We start from the raw sequence: 6,000 nt of genomic DNA on the forward strand, positions 1-6,000 counted from the left end.
ATTTGGATTTAATGCAGCAGGTCTGCAATAGCCGGGTGCTAAATAAGGTTACTTGTTAATCATGCTGAAAGCTGGGAGTGGAGCCTTTAAAAATATATTTTAAAAGAATTACCTAAAGAAATGACATTTCACTTTATGAATCTGTTTTTATGGAAGTGAGCCTGCTGTAAAGTAATGGATGTTGCAGCTCTTTGGAGCACTCTTTGGGGATTACTGCTTGCCCTTACACCGTGAAGAACTTTAATGTGCTTTAGCTGGTGCAGTGACTTCATGCTTTGAGCTGAAATCCCCTGGTTACAGCAGAACTCACTCTCACTTGGAGATAACAACCATAATTCAAAGGGAATATTTTGTATTTCCTGGACAGTGTATGTCTTGCTCTCATGTGCAGATTTGAACATGGTTTCAGTGACAATTAAACAGGGAAACCCAGCTTTATTTCAGTGTTGTAAGTCTTCTGATGTAACATTTACCACGTGTGCAACCCTTCACTTCATCACATCCTTTTCTGACAACAAAGCTCTAAGTTCTCTGAAATTCTAGCAGTAGGAATATCTGGAAAATGAAATACCTGTAATAGTCTCTGGATGTACAATCTATCACTTTTCCCCTCACCAAACTTAGCTGATTTCTGATGTCTGTGTTTTCCTTTGAGACAGCGTTCACTAATTATTGAAATGCATATTTTGTTAACAAGTGATAAACAGAGAATGGTTTATTTCAGACAAATTTGGCTAGAGAGTTCTGTGGAAAGAATCTTAGATAGTTTTAAGAGCAGGAAATTAATACTATAATTTTAAATATTCTTGAGTAGTCTTAATCTCAAATGCCTACCCATATCCCTGTGCCCCCATACCTAAGCAGTCATTTTCTCTGAAAATTTTCCTGTAAACAAATTTTTTTCCTGTTTCCCTTTATCATATCTAAATATCTTGCAATACTTTATAATGGACTGGATTTTCCTTCTTTCTCTTTTAACACTCTGGGATAAAAAAAAAATCTTTAAAATAACTAAAATCTCGTTTTTCACACTTGCTGTGACATCAGTGGTGTTAGTACCACGACAAGCAGTAGGAGCTCTGTGGGACCTACCAGGCCAGTGAGGAATCATTTCCTCAGTGAGTAGACAACCTATAGATTCACCTCTAGTAAATCCATATCAGTGAACACAAGTTATTGAAGCTACACTGCACAGTGGATCAAGCCTTAAACATCATATGCAGAATTTTTATATGAGATACACTTGGCATGTGAGAGCTTTCCTGGGAGGCAGCTTTCCCTTTATACTGAATGTGTCAGGATTTGATGCTAATTTTAGTCGAATTTCACAAATAACTAATTTGCCAAACATGCAGTCAGTTGGGGAGAGCTGTAATCATGGTGATGTTAGTGGCATGAAATGTTTAATACCAGTTTATTTCGTATTCAGCAGGCAATCCAGAAGATAATTTCTAATTTGTAAGTCTGAAATCAGTTATCCTTAGGAAGCACTATGGAGAAATCATTCTGCTGCTTTCGGAGCTATTATGGTTTCTCTGTGAATACACAGTGATTCTCTGCAAAGGCTCTGAGAACTGCAGACAATTAAAAATTGTTGAACTTTTGAAATGCCCCTGCTAATTGCATAGCAACTACAGAATCAGGAGGAATTCACAAATTCAAATCCAAACATAGAAAACAACCTCTAGGAATTCTGGATGATATTCTTTGGTTCCAGCCCTACCTTTTCCTCCCACTCTTCCAGCACTAATTAGAACACACAACAGCAAACCCTTTTCAGATGATTCCCTGGCTCATCCTTTTTTCCTCTTTATTTTTTCTCTTTATTATAAATACTTGGAGCTTAGCACAGGGACTGTGCACCATAATCCTTTAAACAACCCTTTCTGGGAGATTTGGCAAAGAGAAACAGCTGCAGATTCTTATGATGGGCTTGAAGGAACAAAAACCTCAGTTTTGGCTGGGAGCTTAAGCTGAAGGCCAAGGCTGGGGAAACCCTGAATGAAGGGAATGGGGAAAGTCAGGAACCTCAGAAAGCAAAGAAGTGATCATGGATCATCCCCTGGCCGTGTTTTCAATAATGTTTGTTACCACACAGAATCAGTGACTCTCATAACCCTTAATCTTAGGGAAAAACAATTAAAAAATATTTTTCAAGTAGACATAAAAACCCAATACGAATCACAGTTTCGCTACAGGTAGTAACAAAATTTCTACTGGATATGAAAGTTTCTTGTGCTATCTTTTTGGGGACTTTCAGACTTTTTCACCAAATATTTTTACTATCAGGAATAGCAGGTAAAGACTGAACTTGAGAAGAATAATATGAAAATGTGAGTAAATCAGACAGGATTTCTTAGAATTTACATTTTCAAAATGTGGATTTCTATGAACCATAGATTTCTTAAATTTAAAGGTTAAAATAAATAGCTGATCTCAGTAAATCATAAAGTTTTTTATCATCATAAACCCTTCAGCACACAGAATTTTGAATGCACTGTGCTTAGGAAAGGCCTTGCTCCACAGATATGATAAAAAATAAAATTAATTGCTGGTGAGCAAAACCTCTTAAAATACGACAAGAAATAAAGCACCAAACATTCTATTTTAGGTAATTTTTAAATAATAAATGTATCTCTCTATTCTTTGATCTTCCCAAAGCAGGAGAAAATTGCCATCCCTTGTGTGCAGCGATTTACAAATGCAAGTTCATGCCAAGGAGCAGCAGCCTGCCAGGGAGGAGTGCTGCTACAGGTGTAGGAGCAGAAACACACTCTGAATTGTCAGCTCAAATAAAAACACAAATCACCCTTTTTCCCCATTCAGTAAACAAAGAACACTTATAAAGGGCAGCATTAACACTGAAGGTAGAAGAATATCTCCCCTTAATGGTGCTGTCACAAAAAGGGAGAAGGGCCTGATTAAAATCTAAATGCCAGGAACACAGACATTGCCAGGACATGTAACCATTTGTAACAGCTAGAAGAAAAGAATATTGAAGGAGAAAATAAGTCAGAGCTGTCAGATAAGGGCAGGGAGTTCATGATTCAGCAGTGCCTCATTGTTAGCCCAAAGGTCAAGGATGCAAGGAAAGATATTGGAACACTACATTCCAGCAAAATGCTAAACACACATTCACAAAACTGTTACACCTAAAAGCCATAAATTAAAGCAGGAAATCACAGCTCCTTGCATTTTGTTGTCTGACTGCACTGTGACCATAGGCAGCAGGCTTTTTCCTTTTTTTTCTTTTTTTTCCCCCTGCTTTTTTTAGCTAAATTGACTCTGAAAAGCAGCCTGTGGCTTTTGGAGGCATCTGTTCTCCAAATGCCAATTCTCACTGCATCTTGACGTTTGCACGAGGTGATCATCTTTGAAGCTTCTTCCCTCTTCCCACCACCAAGAATACGAAATTACTTTATCATATTCTCTCAGGATTTCGAAACTATTTCTGAATTACGAAAGGTTAAGTGTCATATCCTCAAACTGCAATTTGCAGAGGCAATTGCCTTGATAAGAATATAATAGTGAAGACAAGTTTATGCTGCCTGACTCGTAATTAAAACAAAAAGGTTAGTAAGATCCTGGAATCTGACTTGGCAAATTTATTGGAACATTATATTTTGTCATTCTGATGAAGACCCAATTTTCCTGTTAGTGAATGGAAGGGAGACACTGAATTTCCAGCTGGCTGGTGAGGGCTTTATGACTTCTACAAGCACGAGATGGGCACTGGAGCCTGTGCTGAATCCTTACACATATCTACGTGGACCTTACAGATTTTATTATAGTTTATAAATGGATTTAGAGACACACAGCAAACTGCAATGGCATCTGGTGGCTCTGAACACAGGAGAGTCTAAGTTATACAAGTAATTGATCAAGAATCTACTTATTGAAGTGTAACAATTTATGACTAGAAAGGGATGAACCTCATTGTAACTACTCATAATAAATACCATCAGGTGACATCCAGATGAGGCATGAACAGAAGTGGGGTAGCAATAATTTAATTGGGAGGCAGACTCACTTGAGCAGCCTCCAAAGAGTAAAACCAACAGGTTCCAAAGGACTTGAGCAACATTTGGTAGCAGAATTTAGCTGCAGGCTGTGATCCCAGAGACAATTGTTAATAATGGAACCCTAGGAAAACTTCTGTCGAGTTTTTGCACCTTTTCTCCTAATGTGGAATTTCCAGGGCTGAGAAGCTGCAATCATCACTTGGGGTGTGAAACAGAGAGAGCAGAAACTCTGTAGTTGTCACTACCAATATAAATGTTTTTTAACAACCCCCAGTGGTTTATTGTGGTTCTGGCACACAAATGCCAGCAAACAGCAAACAGACAAACTGCTCTGGAAACACAGTTAAGCCTCAAACTCCTTCTCCAGCTCAGTCCTGAGGTGTGTTTTTCCCCATTCACACTGAGAAATAAACCCAACGAAATGCGCCATGGCAGCTGGAGGATCAGCCATAGAAAAACAATTGTAATAACCTGGAACTCTTGTCTTCTCCCCTGACCTTAGAGACTCACTGCCATTTCTCCATGCAGCAGGAATAACCTGAGACATTCCATCTTTCTGACATGATGAACGAGCTTCGATTAAAAGGAGCTAAAAGAAGAAAAGCTACTAATGTGTTTTATACAGTCACTGATCAGTCCCTGACATGAAATATTTCATGTGCTTTAGGACATTAAGAAATGTTGTGTACCTAAAAACAACAGCTTGTATGATAGTATATCTATCATTACATACATCATAAAAACAAGAAGGACATAAATTTGTTTCTGCCAGCTAAAGTCTAATTACCTGTAAAATCATTACTTGGCACTTTAACAAATTGACACAATCAACTTAATGGTCCTTAACATATTAAAATTTGCAATGTGTTTCTGCTTGCTGCCTGTCCACACCACGGTAAATATTTGCTGGTTCAGGTGACACCACAGCAAGGGTCAGATCTTCATTTTTTCTGCTAAGTACGAGTAATTGCAATATTGTCACTTGCCATGGTGTCTCTATTATCTCATCAGTCCTGCGGCTTGGGATGACAGAAAGGGAGTTTTGGAGCATTCTCCCTTTAAAATTACATTAAATATTTATGCCTTGTGCTGCCTTCTTTTTTAATATTTGGAAAGACACGCAGGAATCATGTCCAGGATATGGCCTTCAGATAATCCTATTTGTGACAGGACATCCCTAGTTGTTTGCTATCACTTTCTTCAATACCTGAGATATCGATGTTACAAAATTCACGTGATGAGCTGCAAGACTATTCCTCCTGACCACCCACCTTTGGCTCTGTACACTGATTTCTTTTCTTTACAGCCTCATCTTGCAGTCCAAGAACATGACCAGACATAGTTTATTCTTTCCCACTAGTATAAAAGTTTTCTCCTCCATGAAAATTACAATATCCAGATCCTTGGGAGAAAACCAAACCACCTCAGAACACATCCAAATGGAAAATCTTGTGAGCCAGCATCTGCTGTTTTAGCTGGGAGATAATAACTTTCTGCAGCAGTTGGTTTAACTCTCTAAAGTCCTATGTTCAATGCTGGAATATTTTCATACATAGAAGATGATTTAAAGTTAATGAAGTGACTTCAAATAAAGTGTTCTATGTCAAAGTCGTGAAGGAAGAAACTCATTAGATACCAAAGGAATGAAACTTTACAGGTGTTCTGATGCTGTTGAGTGCTGTGCCATCTCTTTGGATTTCTAAAAACTGTGCAGAGCCTTTAATTAACCTATTAAAAATTTAATTTTGATTTTTATTTACTTTAATGATCCTTTTCCTCATATTTAGAAAGTACAACAGAAAACCTTTTTAATTTTCTTTTGCTTGTCTCTTTATAGTACTTCCTTAATTTCTCCCCATAGAAGAATTTACTTCCTGTTCTCATGACCATCCTATGAATCTCATCTATTTCTAGTAGATATTTATATCAAAAGACATAATTAACCCCAAATTCAAGGAAAGACACTGAAGATCAAATA

Source organism: Lichenostomus cassidix, chromosome 4A (genome assembly GCF_008360975.1).
Source record: "Lichenostomus cassidix isolate B80296 chromosome 4A, HeHo_3.0, whole genome shotgun sequence".
In the NCBI taxonomy this organism is placed as follows: Eukaryota; Metazoa; Chordata; class Aves; order Passeriformes; family Meliphagidae; genus Lichenostomus; species Lichenostomus cassidix.